This window comes from Microtus pennsylvanicus, chromosome 16, assembly GCF_037038515.1.
Source record: "Microtus pennsylvanicus isolate mMicPen1 chromosome 16, mMicPen1.hap1, whole genome shotgun sequence".
Taxonomy (NCBI): Eukaryota; Metazoa; Chordata; class Mammalia; order Rodentia; family Cricetidae; genus Microtus; species Microtus pennsylvanicus.
The window spans coordinates 27,827,874-27,845,892 of NC_134594.1; positions in this window are offsets into that span (position 1 = coordinate 27,827,874).

The window sequence follows — 18,019 nt, forward strand, 5'->3', positions numbered from 1 at the left end:
CTCTTCTTTTTTAATCATCTCAAATATGCAGCCTGCCAGCCAGTAGCATTAAGGGTCATAAACCAGTGGGAAACAGGAAATCTAAGGTAGAGGTTTAGCATGCCTCTGCTGAGGCCTTTTGGTTTGTTTGCTATTGTTGCTGGCTCTAAAAGGAGGCCTCTGTGGTCATTTTTCGGGAAATGAGCATCTAACTGGCAGGTGTTGTGGTCATGCGGTTTGCCCATGGAGACAAATGAGGGATCCGGATTCCCTGATTCCCGTGAAGACAAGGCGTTCTCTCTCAACTCTACCTGCACATTTCCTCAATATTTTTTTTTTTGGTCAATTAAACTGAGACCCTTAATGTTACTTCAGTGTAAAGTTGTATATTTTTAACTGTGACATACTTTATTAATTTAAAGTAATTAGTGCTTAAGCCTTCAGAACTGTTGGTATTAAGAGTAGGATTTTAATGGTGTTAAACATACTAACAAGTTCGTTTCAAGTCAATCAGCTGTAGTCAGGAAGAGACCTTGACTGGTTTTGGGGGGCAACTTCTCACTTGCCCTGGACACTAAATCCTTGGTGTGTTCGATGAATAAATAAAAAGAGATTGAAACTGGTCCAAGGTTAGAATCACATCCTTGACAACTTAAAAAAAAAGTATTAGGAAATTAATATTAGCCTTTTTCATTCTGACTGAAAGAAAATTATTAAAGGATTAGTTGTGCGTGAAATTAAATAGTATTTTGCTTCTGCATACTGAAGAAGTGGGCTGGGGACTTGGCACATTTAACAAGTTCCCCGAAAGGTTTCGATTTGGAGAAAAAAAAAGAATTCAGCATTTCCTTTGCGATTCTGATTTCGTCACTTGCTGCATGGATCCGATGGCGTAGGTTAGTGTCTGGTTTGGGAATCCCAATGAAATAACTTTCAAACGATTTGTACCCATGGTTAAAGGTGGAATGAGACCCAATTCCCCCCCAGTCCTTCAGTTTAAGCTCATAAATTGTAGGTGAATGTGGAATGAAATCATCTGTGATATATTATGTTCATTTTCCAAATGAGCTCTTTTGATGTTGCCTGTTTTTATGTAAAACACGTTCTTAAACTAATAAAGTAATATCTCTTGGTGTACACAATGCTCTTCGCTGCTGGGCCAGCTCTTTGGTTTGTGTTGCCATCATGGACTAAAATTTCATTTCGGTTCCATTCAGAATTGACACATCCAGTCCAGGGAGGAATAAGCCAGCTGTGTGCAGGGGGTGGCGGGGCAGGGTATTCTCTGTACAAGGCTTTAAAAATTAGTCATGCAGTCAGAATGTAGCTTTCCCACATGTCCGCCGCAGCACGGTATGTATTTCATGAGCATAATTCAAAAACAACTATTCCAAAAATGTCCCTTTTCATATATTACCTTCCTGGCTGGGCCAGGGACCCGGACAAACACAGAGAAAGCAAATACTGTCCAGTCTCGTTTTATCCTTCAATCTCCATGCGCAAGCTCACCAGAGGAGACTGGTATTTTAATAGCTAACCTGGAATTAGCTGCCATTTTGTTGCCCCGTCCCGTTAAGTAGTCCGTGTGCAATCTGGGCCTTAGGAAACATGACAGAGCTGGATGATGGGAGAAAGTTCTTTCTTATTGTGGTTTCAGGGCCAGGTTGAAAAGTCAGCCAGCAAAAGTGACTCCAGGTCCCCTGGTATGACTTTTATAAATGTATTTTTTATGAAAATCACTTTTATGATATTTTATGAATATCTCCAAGCTCTTGTAAAATTAGCAGTCACCTTCCCTGCCATCCATGGCTGTTGAAGCACCTGTCTTCCCCTTGGCTCTCAGTAGAGAAGTCATTAGGCTTTTTTTTTTTTTGACTCCTCTGACTTCCTAAGGACCATTATCTGGTTTAAGGAGACTGGTGGCCTTGCCAAAAATCTGTCATTCGAAATATAGGAGGAAAGTCTTGGTCACAACTCTGGTGTTGAAGATACTAGGGTAATTGGGAAGGAATAACCTTCCCTGACTACGGGCCACGTGGACTGGGGGTCTGGAAAGGAGGAATGTGTTCCGTAGAGAGCAAGCAGTTATGGAAACAGTGGGAAATGGGTGATGAGAAACAGGAATAGCAGCAGCGTGGAATTTTCGCAGGCTTTCCTCTGTCTGAAGAGGTAGCCTGAGCCTGGTCCAGTCTCCTGCCAGAGGGGCCCCTCAGACAAGACGCGGGGCCACACCCAGCCAGCTGGAGCAGCCAGATTCATGCTGGTCATCAGCACTGTGGCAGATGTCCAAGGCAGCTTGCCTGCCCTTGAGATCATTCATTCAAGAACTCTTGAGTGAGTGCCAGATCTATGGGTGACACTTCGTTTAGGCTCAGGGAAAGGGAAAAGAAGAAAACAAAACCAAAAGCATGGCCTGTTTTATTTTTTTGCTTTGGGTCAGAAGATTCGGAACACAAGAGAACACACTTGACAAAGACGCCATTTCTTGGGATTCTTGGTTCAGCATTCAGATGACCTGTCTACACCTAGCAAGGCCTCAAGTGTTTTACAGCAACTTTGATTCTTGAAAAGGTGTCTCTGCCATCTGCCCTTGTAATGGTACCCATACCCCATGGTGCTCTTGGCTCGGCTCCTGGGCTCTGAGGTAGAAGGCATCCCAGAGTTCTCTCTGCCATCTGCAATTAGCATAAGATTCTAACTTCTTATCCTACATTAATACTGTAATGTGACCGTCGATGCAATAAACTTAACCAAGACCTACTGTAAGTGATACATAGTTTAGATGGAAAGGAACTCCACCGCTCCTCCTCAGAAGACCTTCATTCTAGCAAGAAATTGTCTACTCTTTGGTCGTGGGGAGCTACTGATTTATCACTCACAGATGGCCAAATACCAACCTGTCAGGGGCACAGCATCCCTACCAACTGGTCACTGGCTCCCAGCATGTGTAGACTGTGCAGGCTGCAGGCAATCCAGCCGTCAGTCCCATGTAACTAGATCTGAGGTCCACACACTCCGGTATATACTCTTAGAAGCAGGGAAAGAAGGGAGATGGGGAAGGAAGCTAAGCTGGTGACATTAACTGCGAAAGAGATCAAGGTTGCCACTGTCTTAGCTTCGGGCGTGTCACATGGGTAGTTGAAAGGAAGTATCCTCAATGTACTCTTCCAAACCAGTCCCAAGGGATGCTCTGGGTGGCTGTGTGGATTTAAAGTTCTTGGTCCCATCCACATTCTTCATTCAAGAATATTGTGCCCAGTAATACTTTGACAAGTGAACAGTAATAAGATGCCAGAAATGGCTCTATCGGTGCACCCCCATGGTAAGCCACGGTTCTTCTTCCTGGACTTCCCAGATCCCCTCTAAGGACCCATTCCCAGCAAACACCCAGCAGAAGTTTGGCTTGGGACCCCACATTCTCATCCAGTGTGAGTCATATACCCTTACTTCCAGTTAAGTCCCTATCACACGGTCATCCCTGGGGAACTAAATGTGCCATCCACTACCACCTTTCCAGGTTCAAAGAAAGCAGCCATCCGGTGCGATCTCAGATGTTATAGCAAAAGCACAAACTGGGCACTGGGGAATTCCTTTCCAAGACCAATTTAATTGTTGTGAGGCAATCACAGACGGCTTCAGGGAGGGGAGCTTGCTGTTGGTCTGTTTCTGGTCACCAGATATCAGTGTCTGAGTTACAAAGAAAGGAAGATGATCTTGATTGACAGCTTCGGAGAAACTACGGCAAGGAGCCACGTCTAGGGATACTCTCTCGTGAATACGGCGCGTAGGTGATGTGAAGGGAGGGGCAACGGGGTCGGAAACTGGAAGAGCGTGTGCGCATGCTCTCTGGACGCTCGGCTTGTAAAGCACCTGGATTCAATCATGAAGGTTTTACTCTAATGACTGTATGCAATTTGAATTACCTTTAAAAGACCCCACCTCCTTCAACTCCCACAAGGCCTCTGATAAGGGTTAGAGCTCACACAGTGAAACTTAGGAGTCTGTCCTCAAGCCCCAGCAGAGCCCTGAACCAGAGTCTAAAGATTGGAAGTGGGAAGAAGGCATTCATAGCCGTGAGAAGAGTGCACCGATAGTCAGAAAGCATGAAAGACCCCGGCATGGAGATGGAGGCTCAGCTTACCCCCAGTGAGGCAGCGGACAGCCCCAGAGCTGGGCCTCATCAAACTACCACTATGGTTTTAGGAAAGGACAGGACCAGCCTAACTCACAGCTGCAAGACTGTGTGAAAACCAAACAGCCCCATCCCAGCACTGGCCAAGGAGGAGATGGAGCAGGAAAGCTCTTAAGGAAGCCAGCCCAGCTGTCTGGCATATGCTATGCCAGAAATATAGGCAAACATGCCTGTATCTTCCCACTATGTCAGAATTTATTGCATAACAATACATTCATATAAGGTTTAGTATGTTTAATGGCAGCAGTCTGCAGTAAAACCCAACTGACTAGGCAGCCTGACCAAAGTAAATATGGGTTCTTTTAGTCCCATCTTAATTGCTAATATTAACTAACATTAACTAACACTCATAACACACACACACACACACACACACAGAGAGAGAGAGAGAGAGAGAGAGAGAGAGAGAGAGAGAGAGAGAGAGAGGTGTGTATATGAATACAAGTTAAAGCCGTTGAAACTGAATTCAAGAAGTTTTGAAAGTTGAGGAAAGATCTGCATAGATGCTAATGAACCGGACCCATTGTTGGAAACTGCTGGTACCAGGTTTGAAGCAGATGCTGGAGAACCCAGAAAAGACTGGCCTGAGTCTGGAGCAGGTAGTGGAGCAGGAGCAGGAAACGGGTCATGTCTAGGCACAAACAGGTGCATGGGCAGACACATACGCTGCTCCGACCTGTAAAGGGATGGGATGGAGATAGAGTTAATTAATCCAGTGGGCGAGTCCTTGAGGCACACACAGGTATTGGATGACCGGTTGGTACGCAACCGTGACATCATAGTGTTTGGTGTTCGTCTCCTTATGGAATCCGGGTGGGAGTGATACACCCTTTCCTCAATCTGGTACATCAGTTAAGTTTGGGGCTTGCTTTCCCTATATAATCTCAATGAGCCTCTGTGCTTCCATAATCTCAATTCGCTCTTAGTAAATTTACAGGGCAGCTCCCTTTCCAGTCCCACCAATGAGTCACGTATTGGTGTGTGCTGGATGGATGGCGCTGGCAGATGGTACAGTCTCCAGGTCCACCCAGAGGCTCCAGTCAGCCTCCGCCTTCAGAATGGGGGGGGGGGGTGCTTGTAAAATGTAGTTTCCCAAGGCAAAGAACAGCCTGGAAAAAGAAAGCATGGTTTGATACAACACAGAGTAACTTAGAGCTGACACAGCCTGGTCTCAACACCAGTCTTGAACTGAAATACAGATCTCTCTCTCAGCGATTAGCAGAGGCAGCTTCCCGGGCAAACAAAAGAACCAGCCACATGTAATCCCAGTGCAACCAGGAATGCCTTGCTTGCACAGCTCATGGCTCTCTTCCTGTGGGGAAAATATCCTCTCCTAGGTTGTTTCTCTTTGCTCTGGAGGAAAAAAATGGAGAAGGAAGAGAAGGGAGAGAAGTGGAGGAAGAGAAAAGAAAGGAGGGAGAAGAAGGGAAAGATGGAGGGAGGGAGGCGAGGAGGAGATTCGCTGACCCTGAAAACCACTCTCTCCTACCTTCTTCCTAGACGCGTCCACATTGTCACCTTTCCTTGATAGCAGGGTGATAATTAATGTTCCACCCAAGAGAGGTTTCGTTTTTCCACCAGAATTACCTATTAATTTGCTAGATTCTTCTGATTAAGCAGTGCGCCTGTCAGCGTGGGCTCGTCATTCCGCGCACCCTTTCATTTTCAACAACTAAATCAAGGCCCCACCGAACCCAGACATTTTCAATTTCCTCCCTCGCCGTGTGGATGCTCCCGTGTCTTTTAATAATGTCCTCGAGTCAGCTTCTGTCTCCCCGAGCAAGCTGATTCTGCTTCATAAAAGCTGCTTTTGTTTCCACCTATTCACTTTATAGAGGAAGGCAGCCGTTCGCATCTGTGCCTGGAAACGGAAACCTGAAGATTCCCCGCTTGAGAGGAAGGCCTCGTGGTAACACATGGATATACCCGCCTGTTCAAAGACCTTCTTTCGCCAGGGATTTTCAGGGGTGCTCCTGGAACACCCACACCTAGGCGTGTGTTTGCGCACAGATGTCGCTAGCATGTAGATGTAGCTTAAGCATGCTGCCACACAGAGCCGACTGATGACCACGCCTTTCCTTCTCAATGGATTTGCACAGAAAACATCTGATAAATAAGACCAAGGATGGGGAAGCAACTATTGCTTGTATTCCCAGTTTCCTGAATGCCTAGAAATGCATTTGGGTGAGCAGGGAAGAGCCAGACCTCCAAGCCTCAGCAAGCAAGTACCAGGACTGTATGACAGGTTTAGAAACTTCATTGTCAGCTGCCTATAGTTTTTTTCCCCCCTGAACTAGAATCCAGTAGGCAGTGGGTGCCCTGGAGCTCAAGTGATGACTCCTGACTTTGTCCTCAATCTGTCAGCATGACTTTCTGTACAGGATAGAATTTGCCAGGTGAGACAAGGTACTGAGTATCATGGAATCAAGTCAGGATACCTACTGCCAGGTTGTATTCCCTCCCTGGACTCTCTTCCTCTCATCTGGGTTGCCCCTGCACTGCCCCAAAGGTGCATCAACTGCCTAAAAAAATCACTTAACTTGTAGATATCTGTGTAGATTGCATAGCTGTGTGGGCATATGCACATGTGTGCTGAAGGCTGTGATGTTCAACTGCCTGGCCCAGCATCCCACAGTGTTGACAGCCTGCTGCTGTTAGGGCCGTGTTGCTACGGGCATTACTGTTCTAGCCTGCTGTGCCCTCCGAACAGACTGTAGTAACCTGGGATGGACTCCCAGCCAGAGCTAGCCCCCAGTGCTCTAGTTACCCCCTTCCATTGTCCACACCAGTGCAGAGGCAGCTGCAGTAACTTTAGATTTGAACACTCAGTCTCACAAAGTCCTGCTGTAAATCAGGAGGGCAGGGTCTGGCCCTGGGAAGGAAAACTGGGCTCCTTTCTTTTTGTTTCTTCTGAAGAAGCTGGGGGGTGGTTCTGAGGTGGGGGGACTCCCTGTCTCCCAGCCTTCTTCCATATGCCCATGCTCTTCACAGATATCTGATGTGAAGGGCTGCCTGCTGGCTATTGGCATCTTAAAAATGTTTACATGTGGGATCCCCAGACCATTATCTCCCTTCCATGTGAGGCCCACTTTAGCAGTCAGCCAGTTGCCCTGGTATTGACTTTCTTTCTTCCTGTTGATTTGGCTGACAGAAGAATCTCTGCTGGGAAGTGCACCCCTCCCCCATCTCTAGAGAGCTAGGGGCCTTGCCTTGCTACATCCTGGATCTGCGAGGCAGAGAATATCCGTGGGGCCCAGGAAGGAGACGACCATATGTGGAGTATAAGCAGAGACTTGTTTTGTGCAACAGATGCACACTCAAGGCAAGCTTTTGAAATTCCACGTCTCCGAGGCAGGCGTGCAAGTCACAGGTATAAACAAAGGCTTTCAACATGCTCCTTGGGTTCATAAATCACAATGAATTTGGTCCAACATCGTCTTCCTGTGGGTTAGACACCTGAGCATAGACATCAGACTGTGGCCAATGAACACAATCTAAGGACTCCAAGCTGAGATCACAGGTGACTAACAAGGATACAAGAGAGAAGATGTCTCATCAAGACTCAGACAGAACCTGAAGGCATGCGCAGAGTTTCACATTGTCACAAGAGTCTATGCGAAGAGCATCAAGTCCAAAGTCTGCTGTGGCAAGGATACTGACGGTGAGAATATCACAGGGACCCTGATTATCATAGTTAATAATGAAGAGGTGTCAAAAGTTCAAAGGCAGGAGGTGTTTTTTTAAGATCCCTCTGCTGATAGAGCGAAAAGATAGTTTCAGAAGGGGTAAGCATGACAAGCAGAAAACCAGGTAGAGACCTTGTGATACTTTAGAGACAGTGAGGTTGGGATAGTTACTGCTTTGGAGCTTTGAAGGAGAAATGTCCCCCAAAGATTCAAAGATATGAACACCTGGTCCCTCCTTGGCATTGCTGTTTAGGGAGGTTACAGAACCTTTAGGAGTTATATGCCTGCTGGAGGAAGTACATCACTGGGGTCAGTGATGGTTTATGGTCTCACTCCACTCCTCTGCTTTTGTTTGTAGTTAAAAATGTGACCTCTCCCATCCTGCTCTGATCACTTGCTGCCATGCCCACCCACCAATGTAGACTGTCACCCAGAAGTACACTTTTGCCTCCCTGAGTCACTTCCAAACACCACATTTTATCGCAGCATCAAAAGGTAGCTCACACATCTTCTTGTGGCTCTCACAAAAATATCTGACCAAAAAAAAAAAAAATCCAAGGGAGGCAAGGTTTATTTAAGTTCATGATTCTAAAAGGATTCAGTTCCTCTTGATGAGGAAGGAAGGCGTGGCAAAGTTCGTGACAGCAGAAGCTTATGGTGGAGGTGTCTCGCATCACTGAGGACCAGAAAACAGAGAGATGCTGGAACTGGGGGCAGGCACAACCTTCAAAGGCCCAGCCCTAAAGGCCTCCTGCTAGCAGCTGGATCCCACCTCCTTCAGGTTTCCACAGGCTCCCAAACGATGCCACCAGATGGGGACCAGATGTCTAAACTATGAGTTAATGGGGGACAAGTCAGCTCCAGACTCTAACAGAGGTCCTCAAAGAAGCAGCAGTGATAAGGGCAGAGGGAAGGGAAGGGAAGCCTTCGGGAGCCACAAAGGAGGCGAAAGTGATCCTCAGCAGTCAGTGCTATTAGCTGGGTAGTTTGGCACTATGCTATGATGACTAAAAGAAAGCGTGCGTGCATGTGTGTGTGTGTGTGTGTGTGTGTGTGTGTGTACATCTGTGCACACCTGTGGGGTCCAGGGGTGTCGTAGTTTGTTTTCTGTTGCTGAGATACACACCATGACCTAATGCAACCAGAGAAAGGAAAGAACTAGGGCAGAAACCATGGAGGAAAGCTGTTTATCAACTGACTCCCAGGCTCATGTTCAGCTACCTTTTCTTAGATAGTCCGGACCCATCTGCTTATGAATGGTATGCAGCCTGAATCTTTTCTGTGTCCCTCCTAGTCCTGTAGTCGCTAATAAAATAATCACTCAGAGGCTTAATATTAATTAAAATTCTTTGTCTAATGGCTCAGGCTTATTACTGGATAGCTCTTACATTTAAATTAACCCATTTCTAATGCTCTGAGTATCCCCATGTGGCTTCGTGGAGCACCTTTTCTCTATGACATCTTGCTGTTCCAGGGGGCCCACTGATATCTCTTCGACTCTGCCGTTCTTTACCTGTATCTCTGCTTGGATTTCCCACCTAACTATATTCTGCCGTGCCATAGGCAAAAGCAGATTTATTTGTCAACCAATAAAAGCACACATATTTAAAGCATACAGAAGGACATCTCACATCACTTCCCCTTTTCTATCTAATTTAGGTATAAGAGAGAACATAACAATTTCATTTGGCCATGGTTTCATGTGACATGGGAGCCTTCATACTGAGGATCCAAAACTGTGAGACTTAGCATCAGTGACACCCGGACAGTTGTGAAGCATAGGGTAGGAGCAGTTACTGAGAAGATAGTAACACACTGTGGCATGCAGGACTCCATCAAGGCGTGCTTGTTCAGATTCCTCCTGGCCTCAGCATGCAGCACTCCCTCCTAGATATTCAGCCTCCTTTCTGGAATAGGAGATCTTATGACCTACAATCAGATAGAGTTGACCTAAGAAACTCCTTATGGATATTTCTCTTACACAGAAACGTGGGATAAAGCTATCATAATCTCCGCCAGCTTTGTGACTCACTTTGGGAGGGTAACTAAGCAATAGTCAAGGAATTATCCCAGCCTCCTGCATTTTATAGCAGAGAGGTAGGTTAAAAGTTTTGCGACAAGCCGGAAAGTGGTAGTACATGCCTTTAATTCCAACACTTGGGAGACAGAGGCAGGCCTTAGTCTCTACAAAGTGAGTTCCACGGCAACCAAGGCTGTTACACAAAGAAACCCTGTCCCAAAAAACAAACAAACAAACAAACAACCCTGTCTCATAACCAAAAAGTTATGAGATAATCTCACAAATAAAGTTGCAACTATAATGAGCATAAATAATAAGATGGGACATTCTGAGAGAATGTACAACGGTGTTTAATGGAGGTAAGGAGGTCATTCTAAGAAGAGCTGAGCCTTGAACTGAAATTAGGATGCATGGCAAAGCATTTAGGAAAAGAAGAGGGAAGAGAACATTTGGGGAACAGCTGTGAGAGCTTCAGGGGCAGAAGGAAGCAAGACCACTTCAGCACTGACTTCTGGGAGGCGTAGAGAGAGAATGGGCCAACCAGGTAGGTCTAGGGCTTACCCCTCGTGCAAGCAGAAGTCATCAATGGGTTTTAAGCAGGAGGTAGGGCTGATGACACCACTCCCATTTTCACTTCTGGCTGCACTCTAGAAAGCCAAGGAGACGCTAGTGTTGCTGGGAAAGCAGAATGGAGAGTAATGTAAACAAGAAAGTGTCACCAGTGGGCAAAGGCTGGGGAAGTCTCAGGTGAAAGAGAGCGAGAACTGAGACCTCTGGCCAGTGTTTCATCAAGGACCAGCCTCAACAAAAATACCTCTCGCCAGGGTAGAGTAGATCTAGAAATATAGTAAAAAATACAAAGACGCGAATGAAAATAATAAAATGGAGACTCATATAAGATAGTATTGGAAGGGAATTTCCAGTGAGTACTGAAATTTGCCCATGTTTAATTTCAAATTGCTTTAAATACCTCTGACCCCAAGAGGGAGAAAGACAAAAGCTGCATTAACATGATACAAAAAAATGATCCTACCAATTGAAGGTTGTGGGTTGCGTCCATAGTTAAACATTCTGTTGCTAGAATCAAACAACTCACTCTCACACCCTAGACCAAAACATTCTGTAGGCAAATCACTCCCTGGGTGGAATCCAAAGGTATCTCCATAAAGGAACTGGACCCTGGGTCCTTAGACTTTTGTTTGAGGTAGGAACTTACCTACTCTATTCCTGAAGAACAAGGTCTGGATATGAGCCACACCTGTTGACAATTACCTTGAGAGAGCAGAACTCTCTGAGCTGTGCCTAGGTGGGAACTTTGTAGGAGGTAGAAACACAATAACCTTGAAGGAATTAAAGGTAAGTTCCAACTCTCTGACCTTTGGTTAACATAAAAATAGGCTCACATTTTCCGGCCTCCACGCATTTCCATATTCTTAGTTTTGTTCAGGAGTTCAGAATTCAGTAAGGAAGAATGGAGGAAGTTGCCGTCACCACGACACAGAGCACTAGCAGAGTGAAGGAGGACGTCGCCAGAAGGAGCTGTACCTCTTTTATCTAAGAAGTTTCCTCAGTGGGTGGGAGTATAAGGTGGCTTATGAAATGAACTATACAGGTTTACTGGCTGCGAAGATTTTTTTTAAAAAAGCTAAACAAAGCAGGTCAAAGGAATTCTTGCTATACCAGGTGTTTTTACTGTAAATGTGTTTCATAATCCTGTTTGTGGAATTTTTTTCAGATTATGGATTATATTATATGAAATATATGATATGATATTATAATGGATATATAATGTACAGGAAACTTTTTTGCAGGTCCTGGTGAATGAGAGGTGCCTTTCCCTTCCAATGTCCCATCTTCCCCTTCTATCTCAAGAGAGAAGGTGCCACCTCCAGCTAGTGCAAGTGGAAGATGAAGAAAACGGATGTTTAGAAGCTATTGTTAAAAATGACTTTAACATGAAGGTTTTTGAACCACTGCGATCAAATATATCCCCATGCTTCCTGCCTACAGAAGCAGTGTGTCTCATCCACAAAATAGGTTGGTTGGGGCAATGTAGTTACATTCTGACATTAACTTTAATTGTATTGTTTTTGAGGTGACTTTGAAATACCCGAGAGACTCAAATATGCTGTTGGGTGTCAATGTGCAGGTCAGAAGAACTGCAAATGTAGAAGTCATTGTATTAATTGCCTTGTTGCTATGGCAAATGCCTGAGGTCAGTAACTTAAGAAGGGAAGGGTTTATTTTGGCTCAGAGTTCAAGAGTACGTACAGGCTTGTCATGGTGGAGGACTCACAACAACACACGAGTGAAACAGTAGGTCATACAAGAGTGGAAAACAAGCAGAAATTTAGCAACACATCTGCCTCATCTGCATACAGGTGATGTCCCAGGGAAAATAGTAAGTCTCAAATAAGTGGCTTGGATTTCAAATCGTATTTTTTCCTACAAGGAAGGAAGGTGTTGGAGAAGAAGGGACAGTTCCAGAAGTGTCCAACAAAATTGTGGTGTAGCTCACGCCTTTGCCCATCAATGAGACTTGGGCTCACTCTTCTATGGAAGGGATGCAAAAACAGATGCTTTCTTCCCATCTCCATGTAGGAGTTCTAGGATTGCAAGCAGCTTCTTTTTGGTTTGTTTGGTTTTAGTAGGATACTTTTGTTTGTTTGTTTGTATTTATCCATTGAATGTTAATCCTGCTAATTTTTTATAATGAAAGGAAAAATACTAAGAAAAGGTTATTGTAGTGGGATAGATTTGAGTTTTTCTCCACTTAGTTTGTTGTTGGCTGTTGGCTTGCTGAATATTGTCTTTATTATGTTTAGGTATGTTTCTTGTATCCCACCTCTCTCCAAGACTTTTATCACGAAGAAATGTTGCATTTTGTTGAAGGCTTTTTCAGCATTTAATGCAATGATCACGTGGGTTTTTTCCAATTTGTTTGTATAGTGGATATATTGACAGATTATTGTATTTTGAACCATCTCTGCATGTCTGGGATGAAGCCAACTCAATCAGTGTGGATGATTTTTCTGATATGTTCTTGGATTTGATTTGCCCATGTTTTATTGAGTATATTTGCATCAATGTTCATGAGTGAGAATGGTCTGTAATTCTCTTTCTTGGTAATGTATTTGTGAGGTTTGAGTATCAGGGTAATTGTAGCCTCATAAAAAGTGTTTGGCAATGTTCCTTCTGTTTCTATTGTGTGGAACAATTTGAGGAGTATTAGTATTAGTTCTTCTTTGAAAATCTTGTAGAATTCTGCACTGAAACCATCTGATCCTGAGCTTTTTTTGGTTGGGAGACTTTTGATGACTGTTTCTATTTCTTCAGCAATTGTAGGTCTATTAACTTGTTTATCTGGTCTTGATTTAATTACCCTGATACCCAAACCACACAAAGCCATTTCTAAGAAAGAGAATTACAGACCAATCTCACTAATGAACAATGATGCAAAAAATACTCAATAAAACACTGACAAACCGAGTACAAGAATCCAAGAAAAATCATCCACCATGATCAAGTCAGCTTCTTCCCAGAGATGCAAGGATGGTTCAACATATGAAAAAAATCTGTCAATGTAATCTACCATATAAACAAACTAAAAAAAGAAACCACATGATAATCTCATTAGATGCTGAAAAAGCCTTCGACAAAAGACAACATCCCTCTATGATGAAGGTCTTGGAGAGAGCAGAATACAAGGAACATACCTAAACATAATAAAGGCAATATACAGCAAGCCAACAGCCAACATCAAACTAAATAGAGAAACTCAAAGTGATTCCTCTGAAATCAGGAACAATACAAGGTTATCCACTCTCCATAACTGATCAATATAGTTCTTGAGGTTTCAGCTAGAACAATAAGACAACAAAAGGAGATCAAGGGCATACAAATCAGAAAATAAGAAGTCAAACTCTTACTATTTGCTCATGATATGATAGTTTATACAAGTGACCCCAAAAATTCTATCAAGGAACCTCTATAACTCATAAATATCTTCAGTAATGTAGGACACAAGATTAGCTCAAAAAATCAATAGCCCTCCTTTACACAGATAATAAATGGACTTAGTAAGAAATCAACCTTCAACAACAGCCACAAATAGCATAAAATATCTGGGAATAATTCTTACTAAACAAGTGGAAGATCTATATGACAGGAACTTTAAGGCTCTGAAGAAGGAAATTGAAGAAGACACCAGAAAATGGAAAGATCTCCCGTGCTCGAGGGTAGGCAGAATTAACATAGTAAAAATGGCAATCTTACCAAAAGCAAACTACAGATTCAATACAATGCCCATCAAAATCCCAGCCAAATTCTTCACAGATCTCAAAAGAATAATACTCAACTTCATATGAAAAAGCAAAAAACCCAGTATGGCCAAAACAATCCTGTACTTATTGCAAAGGAACTTTTGGAGGCATCACAATTCCCGACTTCAAACTCTACTACAGAGCTACGATACTGAAAACAGCCTGGTATTGGCATAAAAACAGTCAGTATGAACAATGGAACCAAATCAAAGTCCCAGATATCAATCCAAACACTTAAGAAGACCTGATTTTTAATAAAGAAGCAAAAAAATATATAAAATGGAAAAAGAAAGCATATTTAATAAATGGTGTTGGCACAACTGGATATCAACATGAAGAAGAATGAAAATAGATCTATATCTATCACCATGCACAAAACTCAAGTCCAAATGGATCAAAGACCTCAAGAGAAAGCAAGCCACACTGAACCTCATAGAAGAGAAAGTGAGAAGTACACTTGAACACACTGGCACAGAGACCACTTCTTAAATATAACCCTAGTAGCTCAACCCTAAAGCAAAGGACACTGTCAACAAGATAAAACGACAGCCTACAGAATGGGAAAAGATTTTCACCAACCCCACATCAGACAAAATATACAAAGAACTAAAAAAAACTGGTCATCAAAAGAACACATAATCCAAAAAAAAAAAAAAAAATGGAGTACAGACCTGAACAGAGAGTTCTCAACAGAAAATCTAAAATGGCTGAAAGACACTTATGGAAATGTTCAACATCCTTAGTAATCAGAGAAATGAAAATCAAAACAACTCTGAGATTCCATCTTACACCTGTCAGAATGGTCAAGATCAAAAACACTGATGATGACTTATGCTGAAGAGGATGTGGGGTAAAGGGAACACTCCTGCATTGCTGGTGGGAGCGCCAACTACCACAGACACTTTAAAAATCAGTATGGTGATTTCTCAGAAATCTTAGAAATAAGCTACCTCAAGATCCAGCAATACCACTTTTGGGTATATACCCAAAGGATACTCAATCATAGCATAAGGACATGTGCTCAACTATGTTCATAGCAGCATTATTTGTCATAACCAGAACCTGGAAACACCCTAAATTGCCCCTCGACTGAAGAATGGATAAAGATGTGGTGTATTTACACAATGGAGTACTACACAGCAAGAAAAATAATGACATCTTGAAATTTGCAGGCAAATGGATGGATCTAGGAAACATTATATTGAGTGAGGTAACCCAGACCCAGAAAGACAAATATAATATGTACTTACTCATAAGTGGCTTTTAGATACAAAGCAAAGAAAAACCAGCCTACAATTCACAATCCCAGAGAACCTAGGCAAAGAGGACCCTAAGAAAGATATACATGAATCTAATCTACTTGGAAAGTAGAAAAAGACAAGATCTCCTGTGTATAATTGGGACCATGAGGATCATGGGAGAAGGCAGGAAGGGAGGGAAGCAGAGAAAAATATGAAGCTCAATAAAAACCATAGAAAAAGTAAAAAAGAAAAGAAAAGGTTATTGTAGAAAATTGGCTGCCAGCCTTAATAGGAGAGGAAGTGCCTAGTCTCACTGCAAACTGATATGCCATGGTCAGTTGATGTCTCTGGAAGGTCTGTCCTTTCTGAAAAGAAATAGAGGAGGAGTGGGGAGAAACTGTGGTCGGGACATAAGAGCAGAAGAGAGAGAGAGAGAGAGAGAGAGAGAGAGAGAGAGAGAGAGAGAGAGAGAGAGAGAGAGAGAGAGAGAGAGAGAGAAAGGGGAGGGGAAGAGAGGAGAGGAGAGAGGAGAGGAGAGGAGAGGAGAGGAGAGGAGAGGAGAGGAGAGGAGAGGAGAGGAGAGGAGAGGAGAGGAAAAAAGGAAAGAAGAGTGGAGGTATGTGGAGAACAAAAGGAAGGCATGAGTAACTCCTAATAGGAGTACAAAGTTACCAGCAAAATTCACTACACTAAAAATGACAGAAAAGGTGAAATCCTGTCCCTCCTGGGGTTTATAAGTTATGTTAGGGCTCAGGACATGATATCCCAAAATACAGAAGCTTGACATGCTAAATATTTTAAGCTTAAGGAAATGGAGGAAGTCACAGAAGCCAGAAGTTCACTCTCTGATCTGCCTTTCTCCCCTGAAGCAGTTCATAAAACAAGTCATAAGATCACAGAGAGGAAGCCCTCCTTCGGCTTGGAAGGCAGTGAGAATCGAAGCAAGCAGGCCTTCATCAGCATCATTATATCAAACCCCCTCGCCTTCCAGTCACGTCCCAGCACAACGCTCTGTGAAAATCATTCTTCCCAGATCTTTGGGTCTTTATTTCTGAAATCTTCTATGCAACATAAAAGTTTTTGTTCAATACATATTTACGACTTTCTTTAGTTGATCTGTCTTTTGTTATAGGGATATCAGCCATAGATGGGTGAAGACGTAGAATATATACTATAAACAAAACAAGAATTATCCATTGTTTTCACTACATTTAAGATACCATCCAGTTGTTATGTGTTATATTTTGATAAACCACTTCCAAATAATCATTATTATTATTTAGGTCCCTATTCCATGGGCTGACCGTTTTCTTAGGGTTCATATGGGGCATATGGCCATCCGCCTGTCAGCGAGGCAGCTGGACTCCTTACGATGGAGGTAGCAGGGCTATTTGTCCCTCATCATCTACCCGGCTACCCAGGGTTTCTCCCATGGCAGAGTTCCAAGGGGGGAGAAAGGAAATGCTCCAGTCTCTCGAGGTCCCGGCTCCGAACCCGATCGTCATTCCTGCCATCATCGATTGATCAAAGCAAGCTGTAATGCCAGGCGAGATTTAAGGGGCAGAGAAACAGAAGACCTCCAGAACTACATTGAAAACAGATGTGGCTACAAGGAAGAGAATAATTGCCAACAATCTACCACGTCATCAGTTTAAAGACATGCCATTGTTATATGATCTGTCATTCTAAGATGACTGTGAAAGGGAGTAAAGCCGTCTATGGACAAGAGACACCAGTGATTCTCAGATACATTCCAATACTAGAGGTATTTAATGTCGAAAACATATACATCATAAATCAGTGAAATACACTAGTTAGAAAGTCATAACTTCTGTAATGTATATAATAACTTCTTACATATAACATACATAAATATATATAACGGGCAAGGTGAGCAGAAGTGATGAGAATGGGAACACAAAGGCCGGCACAGCGCCCAGGGCAGGGTTCACTGCAAAGGTGGAGCTGAGGCTATGAACATTTGATGGAGTTTAGCAGAGAGCTTGGAATAGCCAATAGCTAAATTCATAAGCAAGAATATGCCTGCAGCCAGGCATGGCGGTGGCACTGGCCTTTAATCCCAATACTTAGGAGGCAGAGGCAGGAGGCTCTCTGAGTTCATGGCTAGCCTGGTCTATAGAGCGAGTTCTAGGACAGCCAGGGCTACACAGAGAATCCCTGTTTCAAAATACAAAACAATAACAAAAACCAAAATGGAACCTGCCTATCTGCTCACAAAATGGAAAGCGTGAAGAGGGAGGAGGGCGCAGTAAGAGATTATATTCAGCTTGCCTATCGGATAAAACCCAGAGCCAACTGTAAAAGTCCGAAGTACTTTACTGAAGGTCACAGAAATAGCAGTTCTGGAGACCTGGCTTCAAAGAGCTTTGGTTCGATGATCCCAAGGCTGCAGAGAAAGCAGGGTCTGAAAGAGGAAATCAAGAAAAAGGGAACTGGTTGCAAATGAGAAAGAATAGGTCCTGTGTGTCAGGAGCTCTGTGACCAAGAGAAGAGAAAAGAAGGAATATCTAGACTCAGTAGGTATATCCATTAGCCAAGGTACCAGTAACTCCGTGGTG